At 39.3% G+C, this 21058-nt stretch overlaps 1 pseudogene; it reads left to right on the plus strand.

The window, feature by feature from the left end:
• The first annotated feature begins 1496 nt into the window (after nt 1-1496).
• Nucleotides 1497-19672, plus strand: LOC111366596 (annotated as a pseudogene).
• The last annotated feature ends 1386 nt before the right edge of the window (nt 19673-21058 follow it).

Raw genomic sequence — 21058 nt, forward strand, 5'->3', positions numbered from 1 at the left:
AGTTTCTCAATAGTAACTACATTTGCTAACATATCTGGAGGATTTTCTATAGTGTGGATCTTCTTCAAATTGATTTTACCATCATCTAAGAGCGAACAAACAAAATGGTATTTAATGTCAATATGTTTCGCTCTCGAGTAAAATGTAGAATTCTTTGCAAGATGTGTATCACTTTGACTATCATTATACAACTTGCATTCATCAAGATTCTTGCCCAATTCACTCAAGAAATTTTGAAACCATACCATTTCTTTACAAGCTTCTATCATTGCTATATAATTTGCTTCTGTCATAGATATGGTTATAATTTTTTGTAATTGAGAGACCCAGCTAATTGCAGCACTTCCTAGAGTAAACATATATTCAGTTGTGCTCTTTTTGCTGTCAATTTCTCCAGCAAAATCACAATCAACATACCCATACAAGCCTATCTTTGAGCCACCATAATATAGAGCCATATTTCGAGTACCAATAAGATATTGCAATATTCACTTGATAGCTTCCCAATACTCTTTGCTAGGTTTATTCATGAATCTACTAACAACTCCCATTGCATGAGTAATAGGTGGTCTTGTATAGACCATAGCATAAATCAAACTACCAATGGCTGAGGCATAAGAGACCTTAGCCATGTACTCTTTCTCTTCTTGTGTTATTGCTCTTTATTCCTTCGTCAACTTGAAGTGACCTGCTATTGGGGTGCTAATAGGCATAACACTTTCCATATTGAATCTCTTGAGTACTTTACCAACGTATTCTGCTTGTGATAGCTTTAATCTCTTGTTCTTCCTCTCTCTACTAATTTGCATTCCAAGAATTCGTTTTGTCACACCCAAATACTTCTCAAAAGTTCAAGGTCGGTTCGCGTTGCACCCCTTAAGGTGATTACGCCAATCAACTTCCTTGCGCCCTACGATTTTACTCGCCCATTAACTTGCACACATATCATACTCCTTGGTTTGTGATTCAAAACGGGTCGAATGGGGAGTCCGCAGGTCAGTATCGAGAGCACGTAGATGCCGAAGTACGTCGAAGGCACGCGCTGTCCGCCACAATCGGGGTGACGGCATTCCACAGGCATATTGACTGCCTGGGCTTTGGTCTTAGCTTTAATTTGTGCTGTCTACGCCCTGAGTCGATCGGCGCACCGGCTCGTCACCATTTCATATCCGACTAGGAAGCATCGTCGTTACTTGGGGAATCCTTGTAAGAAAAAGATATTGTTTTTTAAAGAAAACATTTTCCTTCTTTTTGAGTAAAACATAGTCACGTGACCAACTTTTGAAAAATATTTTCCATGGAAAAGTGCCAATCAAACACCCTAATAAAAGTAGGAACTTGGGCGAAAAAAGGGACATTTCTCATGGAAAATAAAGCTAATCAAATACCCCCATATATTTTGTAGGATTATATGGTTAGGGATTTATGTCACATTAGCTATGGCCCTTGTCATTCATTTGAGCTATAATCACCTTTGATTCTCCGACTCCGCTAACATGGCGGAATACTTGTGTCGATGTGACAATACACATGACACGGGTACCAACATGGGATCCAAATCGGATCTTTCACATCAAAAGACGACATGGCTAGAAACATGGAAGAGAATCACCATGGGAGGAAGCAATAGAAGCTGCAGAAAGGTAAGGCAAAGAAGAAATTTGATGGTGGCTGGTGAAATGAAATCCTAGTTGCAAATAAAAGTGCCTTTCAAAGAGATCTAGCCCACATATTAAAAAGCATAAAAGAGTACATTTTAATTGTGGTTTCTTGAGGAAGTGGACTCACGATTTTCAAAAGCAAGAATCCAAGCCCATTTAGAGGGATTAAACCAACCAAGTGTTAAGGCATGAAAACCAAGTCCGTTTTGAATTCAACTAACATAATTCAAATAGCCAACTCAATAGTAACCTACAAAAAATTTCATTTTAAGCCGTGTACCCATATTCTACTTGTAAGAATAAAAGGAATCCAACCTCTATAACCTACACTTATACCCGAGACCGAGAAACATAGATAATTGGCATTATAATACTAAGATTTTAAATGAATGTGTTTTAACATGAGAGGATCTAATTAAAAGGAGTCAGATTTTGAAATGATCCCGTTTTATCAAACCCAGAGGAGATAATTTACTAGAAAACAATTTGAGATGGTGTAAAAGGAAGACCATTAAGACCTGACATGAAGCAACTTGATAACTATTGATGGTGGGATTAGGGGTAGATAGAGACAAAATTGAACCTTAGATGATGTGTCTGAAGAAGAAGTGAAACGTCTAGTTTGATAAAGGGCTCTGGTTGAGCTCAATGGAGAGTGGATTCATGTGAATTTGTGTGATTACACATTGCCGAGTTTATTTTTCTTAAAAAAGACTGTTGATTGTAGCTATCTTTAGTATTCCACGATGTGGAATCTAGAAAATGGTTGATTCCATTGACCACAGTTCCATTTCTATTATCTGTACCAATTGTAGAACCTTTCAGGAATTCCTTCTCTCTCTCTCTCTCTTTTTTGCCCCCACAGTTCCTTTTTTTGGAGGTACCAAGTTTGATACTTAATGGGAACTTTATGAACTTTGGACCATTATTGAACAGTATGTGTTCCATTGAATATTTTATAGCTTTGTATTTACCCTTGCCATTTGTTTCGGAATCTTGAAAAGAATTAAATGTTATCAGAAACGAAAAGATTTGTTTCTCCTCCATAATCTTCTTTGGGATCTCCAGAAGAAAGTTTTGGTAGTGTACTACTGATTCTTTACCCATAGACTTGTCTAAAATCTTGTCTTTACCTATTACATAATAAACGATAAAATTATTTTTAATCTCTCTAAAATTCTTATTATTTCTTTGGTTAATCACATCCTGCTAGATGCATCACCTTCTTCATAAGTACTCATTATGACAGATTAACACCTTTTTTTCTTGCCAGTTCCCGTTACCAATACTTTGTATGCACTATGATTTTTCACACCTTTCATTACTTTCCAAGATTATGTTAATGTTTCTGGCATATGTAGCTCCTTTGTTTATCAATTGGGTATAACTAATACCTCTTTCTATGTGTAGTTATTTTACGGAACCACATTTGCATTAGTAGTACCACTTGCTAATATGTTAAATACTTTAGATAATGACTATGTGGTCTTTGGGGGAGGGCATGCTGCAACTATAGCAGTTCGTGCTGCACAGAAGGGTTTGGTGAAGCCAGAAGCCATTGCTGCTGTTGCACCCACCTGGGCCGGTCCCCTTCCTATTGTGTTTGGTAGAGATTCTAGCATGGAATCAAGGTAACCTTGAATCATACATTTTTAAACAAATAATAATATATCAGAAAAACAATGATGTAAGATGCCTTTCATTTTCATTTTTTTCCCAGACTGTATAGTATTCTTGTTAGCGAGAAACCGGTAACTTGATATTTGACCTCTAGTTCTTTGGATAAAAAATGATCCTAGTTTTGATTGATTGCTAAATACATTCATATGCGTATGTGCTACCTGTAATTTCTCATTGCACTGTAAATTGGAATTTTGCTTAAAAATTCTTACTGCATCAGTGCATTCGCTTGATGTTGAGAGTTTCTCGTGGAGATCCTTGTATACTCGAACTAAGATACCGAACTTCTTATTCTTTTTGTTCATTGCTATTGATCAACCTTATTTATTCCCTTATAACTTGCGACTTTATAGGTATGGGCTATTAAGAGGGACCTTAAGGGCCCCTGCTATAGGTTGGATGATGTACAATGTGCTTGGCAGCAATAAGAAGGCAATCCAATCCAATCCTAGTACAAATCTCACGTATATGCAAATCCTGAAAATGTAACTCCTAGTATTTTTGAGAGTAGATATGCACTTACGAAAAAAAAGGCGCTCGCTATGTGCCTGCAGCTTTCTTGACTGGATTGCTTGATCCAGTAAATTCCAGGGAGAAATTCGTTGAACTATTTGCAGGACTAGAAGGAGATATCCATGTATTTGTTGTGTCGACTGCAAGCGCACCCAAGAGATCAAAAGCAGAAATGGAATCTCTTAGGGGAGCAAATGTGGTAAGCCAATTTGTTGGGTAAGCAAGTTTGTTGAAGTGCCAGGTGCTCTCCTGCCACAAGAAGAGTATCTCCAAATAGTTGCGGAAGAGCCATACAGATTTTTACTGGAGAATTTTGAGTTGAAGGCTTAAGAACAGTCAACACTTAATAGTGTAGAAGAGCAGAGGTAAATGGTTCTCTTTGATCAGTTGATTAATACAACGGTGGCGAGTTCTGATTTCTTTTGACCTTGATATAAGTTGTCCCTGAGATTATAGTAATAGGTTTATTGTTCAAGAATGATGAATCCCATATAATTAGACACACATATAATTCACGAGGTATGCTTCATTTATTTGATCATAACTTGATATCAGTAGAATATTAGAGGTTTCTAACATTTTCCCCTACATTGTGACGAGGATTTTTTTTTTTTTTTTTTTAAATCAAATCTTACTTAAACGGTCAATTGTTAGGATTTTGCCAAATGACCTGCATGGTTGACACAACGGGTGATAGCATCCTCACATATTGAGGTGGGACCCACCAAAATTAAAAATCCGACCCGTCTGTGTTGCGTGTGCACGGTCATGCCGACAGGCACTGTAGCTCGGTCCCAATTGTTATCTCTGAAGTAGGCTGTCAACAACCTTGCGGTGGTTATAATAATTGTCAATAATAGTGTACAAATATTATATCCCCCAATGAGGCATGTGTTAAAGAATGACTTTAGATGTGTGTGTATTCTTTTTAAAGTATAGCTTCTCCCAAAAAAAAAAAAAAAGAAAAAAAAGAAAGGATTTCTGATTAGGACATCGGATGACGTTTACTTATTTTATTTAAGCTTTATTTATTTTCTTGGACTATTATTTAAATTTGGACTTGTATGGGCCCGGGCCCAATCTCGTTAGGGTTGCTTTACTATATAAACCTATTTTGCATTGTAGTTTTCTGTTGATGATGAATGAATAATAATTATTGGTAGCTTGTGGTGCACTTCTCCTCTCTTCTCTATTATTTTCTCCTTTCTTCTACTGTGTTTCCCCCTTCTTCCATCCGTTCCCCTAATTTCTTCTTCCTATTAGATGGTTTTCTCGCTTTCTATTTAATATTTCTATTGGTGCTGCATTAAATTTGGTATCAGAGCCGAATCTTGGGTACTTTCTTTATACAATCCAAAAATTTCTTCTTTTTTTTTCCTCCCAAATTTCGTTGAAACAACACAATTGAAAGAGGTTTAGCATAAGAAGCAGCAATTTTTTTCATTTTTGTTCTCTGTCCTTGTTGAAAAAAATAAAAATCGCGTTACTGTTCATGGGTACTGTTCACACCGGGGATTCCAAATTTTTGATTTTCTTTCTGTAGTATTAAAAAAAAATAAAAAAATCAGCGTGCGTACATTTTTCAGTTGGTGGTTGCTGCTAGATAAATAATGCTGTTCCATAAATTCTTTGCCCTACAACCAACCCACATATCTACAAATTCTTCTAGCCCCACCAATAACCGAGTCCAGCAAGCCATAATCCATGCAAGCCCAAACTCCAAAACAAGCCCACTATAACCCGAACCATCCCATTCAGTCCAATGCTAATAAAACCAATTGACCCACTAAAACCCCAAAGCAGCCCAACTACCCACTAAAACCCCAAAGCAGCCCGACTCACTAGCCCATATCCCGTCTCCACCAGTGACCGCCGTCATCCAATCCATCTGCGAGATTGTCGTCGCAGCAGACCCGCCGCTCCACCGAACCCAACTCTAGTTCTAGCACCCACCACTATTGCCGGTGACGCTCGCCCTCCATGCCGGCGTCTATTAATTTTCCTTAGCCTCAAGTCATCGTCGCCAGCACTCGACCTCAATTGGCGGGTCATCAATCGGCCTACAAGTCGTGCTGGCGCCAGCAACCACTCCATTCGCCACTAATCATAAATCTTCAGATTTTCACCCTCAAACTTTCGTTGCCTTACCATAATTTTTATCCTCATTGTGACTCGGCTTCTATAGTTTAAGTCATCGACATTCCACCAAAACCAAACGTGAGATTCGCCACCACCCACCACAACCATAATTCACTTCACACACCACTCATCTATCATTCACATATCACCGTCAAAGCATCCGCCAACCCCTCCTACTTCAGAATCAGAGTCAAGACATTATGAATCACAATTCAGCAGATGAATCACAAGTCAGCAGGAGAGTGTTCTAAAGTTGAAGGAAACTGCAGCGAGGGATAAGACGGAAACATACTTGGAGCCCCACACGTTGGCAATTCAAACCAATCGGAGTACTGGGAGTCCCAACCGAACTTAGGGAGTCACTGCTCTTATCCATTTTTAGTTTACATTACTGCTTTATTTAGAATTGCATCAATTATTTCTTTGTGTTGCTAATACTTTGGTAATTTGAGCCTTAAACCTACTTGATTGGAATTCGCGAACCAACTCCCATTGTTCACCTGTTTACCCCTCGTGACTAGGCCTATGATTTGTACCTTTGCTTTTTTATTTTATTCGCATTAGTATTATTGGCTTGCTAAGAATCAGACTTTACGTAATCCCATTTTTAACAAACAAAAAAAATAAAAAAATTCTAATAATAATAGAATATCAGATTGCTAGTCTACTGTTAGCACTCATTGTTTGTTGATCTCTATAGCGCACCTCACTTAGCTAGTGTTACCGTGTATGCAATTGCGTAGTGGTCGTGTTACTGCTTCTAGTGCTAGTGTCCTTGCCATGTACTCTTCCCAAATTGAAGCTCTTACCCGACAGTTGGCACAATTACAAAATCAATTAACGGCTGTCCAAATTGAGGTAGCCGCTACTCGTGAGGAGAATAGAGCCCTAACCGCTAGGTTGAACACTCTTGACCCAACCCCATATTCGACTGAAGCTGAAAACTTTGAGGCTTCCATTAATAGACCCCATCGTCGTCCACAAGGTGGTCGACACCACGCCAGATATGACCGTAGGGAAGGAAATCAGGCTCGTGGGCGTGAGCGGGAATATCACCGTCATGGTACACTATCTCCCCCTCGCCACGAGGAGCGCCTCTTTCGAAATATTAAGTTAGACGCCCCTATATTTGATGGTTGTTTAGATCCTAGTGTATTCAATCAATGGGTTAGGAATATAGATCGCTTCTTTACCTGGTATGGGGTCCCTGAAGATCGAAGGGTACAATTTGTCAGTTTGAAATTAACTGGTACTGCTCAACTCTTTTGGGAAAGTGTCGAGGACCTCCTGGAGAGGCGCCATGCTCCCCCTGTTGGGAGTTGGGATGAAATGAAGTGTCGCCTTCAAGAAAAATATTTACATCAATCTTACAGGGGTAACTTGCTGGATTAATGGAATGCACTTACGCAAGGCAGTTGACCTATGACCGAATACGTTTCTCGGTTTGATGAGTTTCGAATGAGATGTCAGGTCGTTGAGGATAAGGTCATGACTTTGAGTAGGTTTAGGCAAGGCCTAAGGGATGATCTTAGACGTGAGCTTGTCCTTAGAGGTATCACCACTCTTGACCGCGCCTACTCTTTCGTTCGGGATTACGAGTTAATGACTACGACACCGTATAGAAATCGTAGTGACTCCCACACCGCAACCTCTTCTGCATCCACTCCATCCCCTAAGTCTATTTTAGGGTCTCCTCCTTCTAATACTACCCCCACTTCGGATAGCAAAGGTCGAGGTTTCGAGGTTTCAAGAACGTCCTCCCGTTCATGTCAAACTAAGAAATTGTATATAATAAATTGTTGTAAATATTACAAACGAGAAGACCCTATTTATAGGGTTATAACTAACTCTAAAAGGAAATAACCAAAAAGGAAAGATTGTGAACTAATTACACAATCAATTACTAACGAAAATAAACCTACACTAAAAGGGAAAATATGCCTTATATTATTTTATTTTATTCTACTGACATCCCCCCTCAAATTGATGCTGGTAAAAGCATCAATTTGCAATCACGATCTGGATGCGCTGTCAAGGCAAACTTTTCGTAGAACTCGAAAACCAAGAACTCAATTTTGAACTTCAAACCCAAGAACTGATTCAAAACTCGATATGATTCCTGGTAAAGAATCAATGTCCAACCAAAAACGGATGATGCTGGAAATCATCATGACCAGAAACGGATGATACTGGAAATCATCCAAAATGCCGAATGCTCGCACCAAACATGATGCACCAAAGAGTCACACGTTAACAAAAATTTTGTCAACCGTGGACAACCAAGAAGAAATCCACACCTCAAAGGTTGAGTTATGACACGAAGAAACCCACACCTAAAAAGGCTGAGTTATAACGAAGAGAATCGAAGGAATCACTCCAGAGAACTCACTCCCCAAGAAGAACTTCCAAACGAAATTCATGAAGTGTGCCGACCCACACAGTGAGCTCTATCTATCGGGAGAACTCGGTTGAACACATAATTAGCATTCCGACAAAAGTTCTAACGCCAATACACCGACCAAAATTCAGCAATATATTGCTGACCAAAATACTACAGTTAGAAGAAATCCAAACAAACAGTCAACGCCAGAAATGTTAATTGAACTTGACATACCAACTCCAAAATCCAATAATGCCAAATTCCAAATACATTGGATCAACACCAAAACAAATTTCCAATCCAAACTAGGTCCAACATTAATTAACCGACCCAATAAGCTGTCTAATACGCCAAAAGTAGCCCAAACCAATCACAAAAACCAAATTGCTGTCCAAACAAATTTAACCCAAAATTCAGCCATTCACTATGTTTTCAAAATTCTTAATGAAACAGCCCAAAAAAAAAAAAAAAATACTGCAGCCCAATCAGTAGCCCAAACTATGAAAATTTTTGCAGCCCAAACAATAGCCCAAAAGAATAAATTATCAATAGTCTAAATTTTAGCCCAAACCGAGAATAAATATTGTAGCCCAAGAGGAAATAACAAATGGAAGGCCCAGTCAATTTGTAACCTAATTGCCTAATTAAATAGTTAACAAACTTCAGCCCACCAACCACAGCTAATTAAATTACTGTAGCCCATTAACCAAATGACAATCCCAATCACAGTAGCTTTATAGCATCAACAACCGACACTCCCTGCTGCCGATCACACCTCCAACTAAGCTCCAAGCATCGGTCCTTCCATTGCCCAAAGCTGATACAGCCTCTTTCTTAGCCTTCCCCATCATGACTTCCAGCGATGCTTCTCTGTCGCTGCAAATTCAAGGTTGACCCATCCGCTGCTGACAACAGAGCACCGACCTCGAAGAAGAATTCACGTCGGGTTCACCAGTCACGGCCTTGAACGAGTCCTCATAGGTCAAATACGGACCCTGCACCAAAATTGCGTCTTTCACACCCAGAGTGCGTTGTGCGCTTCATTTCACTGTCCTCCACCACCGCCGATTCGCAGAAGATAATTCGTCCATAATCTCGTCAACATACTACTGTATCGCCGACGGCCACCACAAGCGGCTTTCCAGACCTTGAAGAAGAAGACATCGACTGCCCGAAACGCAGGTCACAGCCCCAACAAAACACTGAAGAAACCGGCAGCCTACAGTAAGAAAATCACAGATTGTTGCAGCCTCCAACAGCAAATCTTTGACTCAGACCGGAAAACTGAATTAGAAATTGCACCACTAACCCAAAAAGAAACCTTGTCGGAAAAGGAGTCCCAAACAACTCTACGCTCACTGCACCCGAATCCACGACTGAACCAAAAGAAAATACACAGCTGAAATCACCAAAACAATTCCTCAACTGAAATTACGACTTAAAACACTTCACTGATCCTACACAAAGAAGAAATCACCGGCAATAGAACTAAACGGAGTGAGTCTGACCAGAAATTTTGAACCCCAGAGACAACCGTCAATGAAGGAGTTTGCAAGTGTTGAACACGAGAGCAAGAGGTATTGATTGGTATTGATCCTTCTGCTTCAACCTGGAAGGGCTAGCGTTATGATTTTCCTATGACTTGAATCCAAAAAAAATGCAACAAAGTAAAACAAAAAAATTGGCTTGTGCTGCTCGTCGGAAACGTAATTCAAGAATTAATTTGTTTAGGATTGGATTGGCTCTGATACCATGTCAAACTAAGAAATTGTATACAATAAATTGTTGTAAATATTACAAACGAGAAGATCCTATTTATAGGCTATAACTAACTCTAAAAGGAAATAACCAAAAATGAAAGATTGTGTACTAATTACACAATCAATTACTAACGAAAATAAACCTACACTAAAAGGGAAAATATGCCTTACATTATTTTATTTTATTCTACTGACATCCCCCCTCAAATTGATGTTGGTAAAAGCATCTCCCCTCAAACTGACGATGCGCCCGCTACAAGTATCGAGAGTTTGCCAACTAGAAAACGAAAACGAGAAATAGAATGCGACTTGGTAAAAAAATCTGCAAGCTACAAAGAAGAAGAAACAAAGAGCAAAGTAATTGTGCCATACTTGAGATGATGACGAGTAAGATGACAATCTATCTCAATGTGCTTAGTTTGTTCATGAAAAATCGAGTTGTGAGCAATCTGAATAGAACTTTGGTTGTCGCAATACATAGGAGTGGGATGAGAAAGAAAAACTCCCATATCTGCAAGTAACCATTGTAACCAAACAATCTCTTTAGTAGTAGATGCCATAGAACGATATTCTGCTTCGGTGGAAAATTGAGAAACAATAGATTGTTTCTTGCTTTTCCAAGAAATAAGAGAATCACCCAAAAAGATACAGAAACCAGTAACAGACTTGCGATCTGTGGAATCACTGCCATGATCAGCATCAGAGTATACACGCAGCTCCAAGGAGGAGGTGGATGGAAGTAACAGACTCTGAAAGACTATACCCTGAACATATCGCAAAATGCGAAGAATAGATGCCCAATGAACTGTAGTGGGAGAAGCAACAAACTGACTAACAATATGAACAGCATATGCAATATCTGGACGAGTAATAGTGAGATATACCAAGCTCCCAACAATAGTATGGTATGAAGTAGGATCTGACAAAGGTAAACCGTCAGAAGAAGAATACTTCGCGTTAATCTCAATTGGAGTATCAACAATCTTATTATCAGTAACTCTTGCCTGCTCAAGAATATCTGCAACATATTTCGACTGAGAAAGAAGATAACCTCTGGGTGAGAAGGCTACCTCAATACCCAAGAAATATCGTAGAGAACCCAAATCTTTCATTTCAAACTGTCTTGCTAACTCTGTCTTCAAAACTGAAATACCATCAATATCATCGCCAGTAATAATCATGTCATCAACATATAAAGATAGAATGATACGACCTGCATCAGTGCTCTTAACAAAAAGAGCAGAATCATCACTACTAGAAGCAAATCCAAGGGAAGAGATTACAACAGAAAATTTCTCAAACCAAGCACGAGGTGCTTGTTTGAGACCATACAACGCTTTCTTGAGCTTGCAAACATACCCAGAATCATGTGAAATACTATAAGAGGGTGCCATATAAACCTCTTCTTGAAGATCTCCATTCAGGAAGGCATTTTTAACATCAAGTTGAGAGATACGCCACTGACGAACCGAAGCTACTACAATAAGAGTACGAATAGTAGTCATTTTTGCAATAGGAGCAAATGTCTCTTCATAATCCATACCATACTGTTGAGAGTATCCCTTTGCAATCAACCTAGCTTTGTATCGCTCAATTGACCCATCAGAATTAGTCTTGATCTTATACACCCAACGACAACCAACAACACTCTTACCAGAAGGTAAAGTAACCAAATCCCAAGTACCAGTCTTATCCAAAGCAGAAAGTTCCTCATCCATAGCTTACTTCCAAAGAGGATCAAGAATTGCCTCTTTATAGGAAGAGGGCTCAGAGAGACAATGAATAGAAGCTAAAAAGGTAGAAAAGGATGAAGAATAACAAGAATAAGCAAAATCTGGTAACTTTGTAGACTTACGAATGCGTATGGATTGACGTAGAGGCGGATCCACAATCTCAGACGGAGCTTGAGGGACCGTAGGAGAAGAGGATGCTTCAGGTGTGTCGGAGATTAAAGTGTCAGTACCTGCGGAATGAGTAGTACGAATTGATTGTAAAGACAACGGCGTAGGAACATGAGAATGGACATTTGAAGTAGTAGGCTCCTGAGAAGACAAACTATCAGGATTGTAAGAAAAAAGATCTATACAAATAAGATCAGATCTAGTCAGACTATGAGTAGTGGATGGAATAGAAAAGAAAGGTATATGCTCGAGAAAAACAACATGACGAGACACATAAAGTTTCTGAGTTATTGGATCAAAACAACAATACCCCTTTTTACCTTCACCATAACCAAGAAAGACACAAATAGCAAATCGAGATGACAACTTGCTGCGTTCTACATGAGGACGAAGAACGAAACAAGTACAACCAAAAACTCTAAAGAGAGAATAATCAGGGGTATACCCATACAACTTTTCGAAAGGAGAAAATCCTGAAATATGAGAAGATGGAATTGTATTAATCAAACCTACAACAGTAAAAACAGCTTCACCCCAAAACACACTAGGGACAGATGCAGACAACAAGAGAGAACGAGTAGTTTCAACAATGTGCCTATATTTTCTTTCAGCAACACCATTTTGCTCAGAAGTATCTGTACACGAAGTTTGGTGAATAGTTCCATCTAAAGCAAGCAGCTCAAAAATTTTATTAGAAGTGTATTCCCCACCCAAATCACACCTAAAACATTTGATAATAGCAGAATGTTGAGTTTTAACAAGAGCACGAAAGGCTAAGTATATCTCAAAAAATTCAGAACGATTTTTCATTAAATAAACCCAACAATAACGAGTGTGATGATCAATAAAAGACACATAATATCGAGACCTTCCTTTTGTCGCAACAGGAGAAGGCCCCCATATATTAGAATGAATCAAATCAAACTTCGATTAAAAGGTAAAGCTGAAAATTTTGTCAATTTGCATCCATTACAATTAGAAATATCACAGGGGTGTAAATTTTCTAAAGTCCCTGTAGAAGCTAAAAATCTGAAACGAGACGACGAAACATGACCTAGACGAGAATGCCATAAATAAAAACTAGAAGAAGGACTCAAACGAAATGAAGACAAATCAACACTAGTAGCGGCAGCAGCAACTGGCACTTTTAGCTCATCCAAAATATATAGTCCACCCTTCCTACGGCCTTTCCCAATCAGCTTTTGAGACTGTAGATCCTGCACATAACAAGAAGAGGAAAATGTGACTAAATTACCAGAATCACATAACTGACCAATAGAAGCAAGATTTAATGTGCGTTTCGGAATGATAAACATTAGGGAGGGACAAGTGAGGTATGACAATAGAACCAACACCTGCTAATGGCATAGGAGTGCCATCAGCAGTCATGACAGCAATAGAGGACGAAGGGGTTACAGAAGCAAAAGACGAAGAATCTGGAGACATATGATGTGAAGCACTAGAATCCAAGACCCATACAAAATGTGACACACCTGAAGAACTATGAGGCAACTGACCTATGGATGAAGCAGACATAGCTTGAGGCTGTAAGGAGAAAAACTTCTGAAATCGCTCAACCAAAGTACTAGGATCAGTGAAAGGACCTGATGAAGCTACTGCTATAGTATTAGATTGTGGTGGTCTATGAGCATTAGATCGTGATTGGTTGCCAGGCTTCCAAGCTTGAGATTGCTGCTGTAATTGATTCGACTGTCTCAACGTAGGACACTGAGCCTTCCAATGACCTTTATGCTTACAGAAACTGCACTCGTCAAAGGCAACCCTTGTGTAAGGCTTATTTTGATTATTAGAGGATGACTTAGAAGACACTGCTAATACAGAAGGATTAGAAGCGGAAAGAATTCCATTTTCAGCATAAGACTTAAGACGTATTTCTTCAGCCAATAACTCGCTGACAACTGAGTCAACAGAAGGAAGTGGAGAACGATGCAAAATTGAACCTCTGAGTCCTTCAAAATCACTGCGAAGTGCCGCTAAAAATTCTACCAACCGTTGCTGCTCTCTATGAGTAATATAGGCAGCACATGCCTTTAATTCTGTCGATTCTGTAAGGGCCAATTGATCACAAAGATCTGTCATAGCAGAATAAAACTCCTGAATATTCATATTATTCTGATGAAGAGCTCGTATATCATTCTCCAATTGATACTGCTTTGCAAAATTTGACCGAGTGAATAATCTTTGCAGATGATCCCAAACCTCCTTTACTGTCTCATACTTCGCCAACTCTCTAAGTTAGAAGAGTTTGATGACTTGGAGGATAGTGAAGATACTTTCTTAGGTTGTATTCAGGCTAATCCCCTTATTCCACATACGCCTAGAGTCGGTGTTGTCCGTTGCACTCTTACCCAGCCTAGGAATGCCGATGATTGGCGCCGTCATGCCATCTTCCACACTTATATTAAGATTAATAACAAGGGCTGTAAAGTTATTGTGGATAGTGGCAACTGTATTAATGCGGTTTCGATGGCTACTGTATCCCGTCTAGGGTTGAAGTCTGTTCCTCACCCTCAGTCATACAGCGTCTCTTGGGTTGATACCTCTTTTATAGCTGTCAAGGAGTGTTGTTTAGTCCCTATCCAATTTCTCGAGTATAAGGACCATATATGGTGTGATGTCATTTCAATGGATGTCGGGCACATCATCTTAGGACGACCTTAGTTATTTGACCTAGATGTAACCATCTATGGTCGATCTAATTCCTGCTCCGTTTAATGGAAAGAAGATTCACCTTAACCCTCTGCCCCCAAAGCCTGTTGGCCCACTGGAAACGGACGACCTTAGTTATTTGACCTAGATGTAACCATCTATGGTCGATCTAATTCCTGCTCCTTCGTGTTTAATGGAAAGAAGATTCACCTTAACCCTTTGCCCCCAAAGCCTATTGGCCCACTGGAAACGAAGAAGAGTGTGGAACGAAAGGGATTGCATATCATTAGTCCTACTGAGTTTGAGCGTACACTTGTTGGTGAATCAATTGTGTTCGCTTTGGTGGTCATGGAGGTTTCACCCCACTCCACAATTGAGAGCCCTGTTGAAGTCCAGTCGATCTTTCAAGAGTTCCGAGATGTCTTTCTAAAGGACCTACCTGATCATCTACCTCCTCTACGGGATATTCAACATGCCATAGATTTCGTCCCAGGGGCATCCCTTCCAAATTTGCCTCATAGGATGAATTCTACTGAGCACGCTGAACTTCAAAGGCAAGTGGATGACCTCCTTCACAAAGGATTCATTCGTGAGAGGTTAAGCCTGTGTGTTGTCCCCGCCCTATTGACGCCCAAAAAGGATGGTTCTTGGAGGATTTGTGTGGATAGTCGTGCGATCAATAGGATCACGGTGAAGTATCGTTTTTCCATTCCTAGACTTAACGATATGTTAGATATGATGGTTGGTGCCACAATTTTCTTGAAGATTGATCTGAAGAGTGGATACCATCAGATTTGAATTCGCCCAGGTGATGAGTGGAAGACTGCGTTTAAAACGAAAGATGATTTTTATGAGTGGCTGGTCATGCCTTTTGGGCTAAGCAATGCGCCAAGTACCTTTATGCGGGTAATGACGCAAACTCTTCGACCTTTCATGGGTAAGTTTCTTGTTGTCTACTTTGATGATATCCTCAGCTATAGTAAGACTAAAGAGCAACACTGTGACCACCTCACACAAGTTTGCTCTACCCTTCGTGCAACTAATTTGTATACTAACGTCAAGAAGTGCTCTTTCTTCACTGATACAGTCGTTTTTCTAGGGTTCATTGTCTCTTCGATAGAAGTATCTGTTGACCCTGCTAAGGTTCAAGTGATTATTGACTGGCCCGAGCCTAAAGCTATTCATGACGTTAGGAGCTTTCACGGCTTAGCTACATTTCACCGTCGCTTTATTAAGGGGTTTAGCACTATTATGGCGCCTATCACAGAGTGCATGAAGAAATGAGAGTTTCATTGGACACAAGAGGCAGCTAAGGCCTTTAAGATAGTCAAGAAGAGAATGACGGAGGCTCCTGTTATGCGTCTTCCCGACTTATTCAAAATCTTTGAAGTTGAATGTGATGCCTTCGGGGTAGGTATAGGCAGAGTCTTGAGTCAGGATTGTCACCTTGTTGCCTACTTCAGTGAGAAGTTAAATGAAACCAAACAACGGTACTCAACTTATGATAAGGAACTATATGCGGTGGTCCAGACTTTGCGCTACTGGCGCCACTATTTGTTGCCCCAGGAATTTGTCCTTTATTAGGATCACGAGGCCCTTCGTTACCTCAACTCCCAGAAACGATTAAGCTCTAGGCATGGTCATTGGGTCGAATATTTGCAGGCCTACTCATTTGTTTTAAAACACAAGAAGGGCGTGAAAAACCAAGCAGCTGATGCATTAAGTCGTCGTGTCTCCCTTTTGTCGATCATGAGTGTCAAGGTCATCGGTTTTGAAAGGCTTAAGGAGGATTACGAGGCATGTCCCGATTTTAAAGATATTTTTCTTGATTTACAAAGGGGACAATCAGGCGCCACAGGTGGCTTCCGGCTTGAGGAGGGTTATCTCTTTAGAGCCAATAAATTGTGCATCCCTCGAACTTCAGTGCGAGATTTCATAGTGTGGGAAGTTCATGCGGGAAGGTTAGCCGGACACTTTGGACGTGATAAAACCATAGAGGAAGTTGAACGTCAATTCTATTGGCCTAGCTTGAAGAAAGACGTGGCTAAGATTGTTAATACTTGTAACATTTGTCAATTGAGTAAACAGAAGAAGCAGAACACAGGCTTATACACCCCTCTTCCCGTCCCCAATTGTCATTGGCAAGATGTTAGTATGGATTTTGTATTAGGCCTTCCACGCACCCCAAAGAAACATGATTCTATTTTTGTGGTTGTCGACCGTTTTTCGAAAATTGCTCATTTTATCCCCTGTAGCAAAACCTCATATGCGTCTAAGGTGTCTATGTTGTTCTTTAATGAGATTGTTAAATTGTATGGGCTTCCAAAGACAATTGTGTCCGATAGGGATGTTCGTTTCACTAGCCATTTTTGGAGGACTTTGTAGCAAAAGATGGGTACCAAATTGAAATTTTCTACAGCCTACCACCCTCAGACTTATGGTCAAATTGAAGTAGTTAATCAAAGTCTTGGTAACCTATTACGTTGTCTGGTCCGGGAGAATCTTCGAAATTGGGATTTGATCCTTCCTGTAGCTTAAATTGCGTATAATAGCTCCATAAATCGTTCATTAGGTATGAGTCCATTTGAAGCCGTTCATGGGTACAAGCCTAGGAAACCGTTAGATCTCATCCCTATGTCCCCGCAGGCTAGAGTGTCAGTGTCAGCCGAAGCATTTGCACAACATCTTCGTGATTTGCATATTGAGATCAATAAACAACTTGAAGCTAGTAATGCACAATATAAACTCCAAGCTGATTTGCATAAACGACATATTGAGTTTAACGTTGGGGATTACGTTATGGTCCGCATTAGGCCAGAGCGGCTTTTACATAGACCCGCCTCCAAATTGCAAGCTCGTAGTGTTGGTCCTTTTAAAATTTTAAAGCAAGTTGGTCCAAATGCCTATATTTTTGACATTCCACCACATCTTGGTTACCATTCTATTTTCAATGTTGAGGACTTATTAGCTTATAAAGGTCATTTTTTCTCTCAGATGATCCTTTGTTACCTCCTTTTATGGACCTTGGTCCCGACTATTTGACCACTTCTAACCCACTACCACCTCTCACAGCACACAGATAAAATTGATGCTATTTTAGATGAAAAAATTGTGTTTACTAATGATGAAGAGGTTCAACGCTTCCTCGTTCGTTGGGTTGGTCGACCAAATTCTGGTTGTGCATGGATCTCCAAAGAGACTATAGCAATTAGATCCAGATTTGTTGGAGTTTTATCGGGGTTAGCAGGATCTTCCCTGGCCTAGATCGCCTCCTGTTCACCCAAGGGGAGTTGATGAGGACACCAGGTTCAGACCTCCACTGACACATTTCTACAGATGCCAGACGAAGCTTGCCCAACCACTCAACTTATGGTTGGGAGATTGACGACAGCCTATAGTGATATATCCACTCGACGGGGTTGAGTTTTCTCCCACCCCGAGAGAGTTGATGAGGACATCGGGCGACGTTTACTTATTTTATTTAAGTTTTATTTATTTTCTTGGGCTATTATTTAAATTTGGACTTGTATGGGCTCGGGTCCAATCTCGTTAGGGTTGCTTTACTATTTAAACCTATTTTGCATTGTAGTTTTCAATTGATGATGAATGAATAATAATTATTGGTGGCTTGTGGCGCACTTCTCCTCTCTTCTCTATTATTTTCTCCTTTTTTCTACTGTGTTTCCCCCTTCTTCCATCCGTTCCCCTAATTTCTTCTTCCTATTATATGATTTTCTCGCTTTCTATTTAATATTTCTATTGGTGCTGCATCAATTTCTCTATCAATATCTTCATCCTTCCTGCACACCTAACCTCAGTCTCCTTGGGACTGATGAATTACACTCTAATTCTTCTTAAACTCACTGCATGTGAAACAATCTCGAGTTTTGTATCTTCCACTGTTACCATTTCTTTCAAAATTTTGTGCCTCTAGGAATTAATTTCCTTAAAATTATTCTTCAATTTTATTTTCTCCGTTTAAATCTCCTTTAAGTTCCACCTTCATCTAATTTAACTAACGGCATGTTTGGTATGGTTTTTGGTCAAAAGTTACTTTTGAGACTAACAAACCTCAGTTCCACCTCTAGACGGACCTCTGGAAAAATCATGCCATTCTAGAGTTGTTGATACATAATGCCAAAGTTTTCACCCCCTAAATATTTTTGAGCCTCAGTTATTCTCTCTCTTCTAAAAATTAATATCCGTTAGTAGTTAATTTGTGATAAATTTCTTTCTTTCTTTTTTTATTCCTATTAAATTAATTGGCAATCTGCTTCTGTTATGTCGTACAGTGTCTCAAGCTCGGTGGTTGCAATACTGTTACGTGGCATATTTTGTTTCAATATGCTTGTTGACTTCTTTAGAATGGTTAATGGTATTAGATGTTGATATAAATATGAATCCGATGATGATTTTTTATTGGGCCGACAGTAAGCTGTCTAAAAGCATTGAAGTGAATTGACCTCCAGCTGATCTTTTGTGAGTGATTACTGGTTTGTGTGCTAATACGTGGACAATTTCATGCAGTTTGCAAGTGGCCAGGCATTTTTCATGTCAACAATTGAGGACTGGTGGATTAATTCTGGTTAGAAATTCTGAGCCGCTTTTAGTTTTTAATGTGGATTTGACTATTGAGCGTACTAAATTCAAGATTCAGAGAAATATGTGACATGTTTTGGAAAAAAATTTGAAGCGTGAACCAGCAGGTTGAAAGAGATTGTAAAGTTATAAAGCTCTATTGATGTGATTCATAGTTTATGCATGCATGAACAATTGGACGGACGATGTAGATCAACATTAATATTAGTGTAGATAGATATGAATATGTCAATGCAGTGGTTGATACATAGTGCCAAAAGGGTCTTATTCATGTGAAATATGCATTTACATTTTTGCTCATCACAATGAAACAGAACCAGGTTAATATGTCAATGCAATTTGGACACAACCATATCCATTCATTAGGAAGTTCATTGTATGCTGAGCTCACGAGCAGAAAATTTTGACTCTTGCTTGCCTGCCTGATATGTACAATTTATTTGGTGCTTTTGTTCAAAGATAGTTTTTAAGTTGAAGTATATCTCGTCCCTACTCCTGGGTATTTGCATACGTACGTACACACGCACACACAGTTTGGTGGCGTAGCCATGCACATACGTGTGCGCGTACGCAAGGAAAAAGTCGTATCTATAGGTGCTCATCATGAGAACAAATAGGTATTAAGTGAAATGAGATGATGTATTGTTTAAAATATACGAGTCATCATAACATTAGTATGAATGCTTTGTAAGGGTTTGTTCTTCGAGCTCTAAGAACAGCTTATTAAACATTTGTTCTTATAGCTACGTAATGATACCAGTGGCAAGTTTGATATTTTAAATTAAATAACAATTATAAAGATATAAATTTGTGTTTGATTCGCATTTCAAGTTCTTAATTGGTTTTGTAAATATTCATCAACTTTAATTTTAATGTCTTGTATAATATATGAAGTCGTGATGTAATGGAATTGGTATTCTCAAGTTAAACTTACGAAAATCAAAATTCTCTCCTCCCTTGTAACTTTGGAGTTTAAATAGTCATTTCTCCTTTTAGTATGTATCGACTCGTTTCTTTCTTTATTGCTAGTGATATACTAGAGGAAAGTAGGATGACGTCAAGGCACATGGCCCTTATGGGCTGGGCCACACAAGTGCTACAATTACAATAGGAAGCAAGGCTGTGAGGCGGAGTGAATTTGGAGAGTTCCTTTAGTTTATATTGTTTTCCGCAACTTGGGAATATGAAGATGGAATCACTAATAATCGATGATCAGCATGCCTCGATGAATATGTTATGCACCTCCAGTGTCGACCTGTATTGGTTCTGGTCAAACTCCTGTCTAGACACAAATGATGCTATGAAAAAAAATTAAAACAATACAGAGAAGCAAATTGCTTGTTTGGAGTTGTGTTTTCGTCATGTCTAACATATCAAAGCAGTACAGAATATTTATGACAATACAAAAAAGTCCACCTTTGTGGCCTGCATCTTCTAGACAAGTCTATGGCTACATGAGATAATAAGTTTATAAAATAATTTTGTCAAATTATGAACTCGACGTGTTTAGTTTTCATTGGTTATATAATATTGTTTTTAAGATAATAATTTTAAGTAGATATGAGCCGACTGAATCCGACAGGACCATACCATTGTTGATTGTTCCTATCCATTGACAAGAACTAAGGACACTGCCTTAAACATAGTTTGACTTTTGATTACTACACGAGTACTATGTTCACACTCGTATCAAAAATCATTTTTTCTTGCTGGACCCACTAACCAATACGTGGCAATTTTATGGTCCCACTTCCC

Source organism: Olea europaea, chromosome 18 (genome assembly GCF_002742605.1).
Source record: "Olea europaea var. sylvestris chromosome 18, O_europaea_v1, whole genome shotgun sequence".
In the NCBI taxonomy this organism is placed as follows: Eukaryota; Viridiplantae; Streptophyta; class Magnoliopsida; order Lamiales; family Oleaceae; genus Olea; species Olea europaea.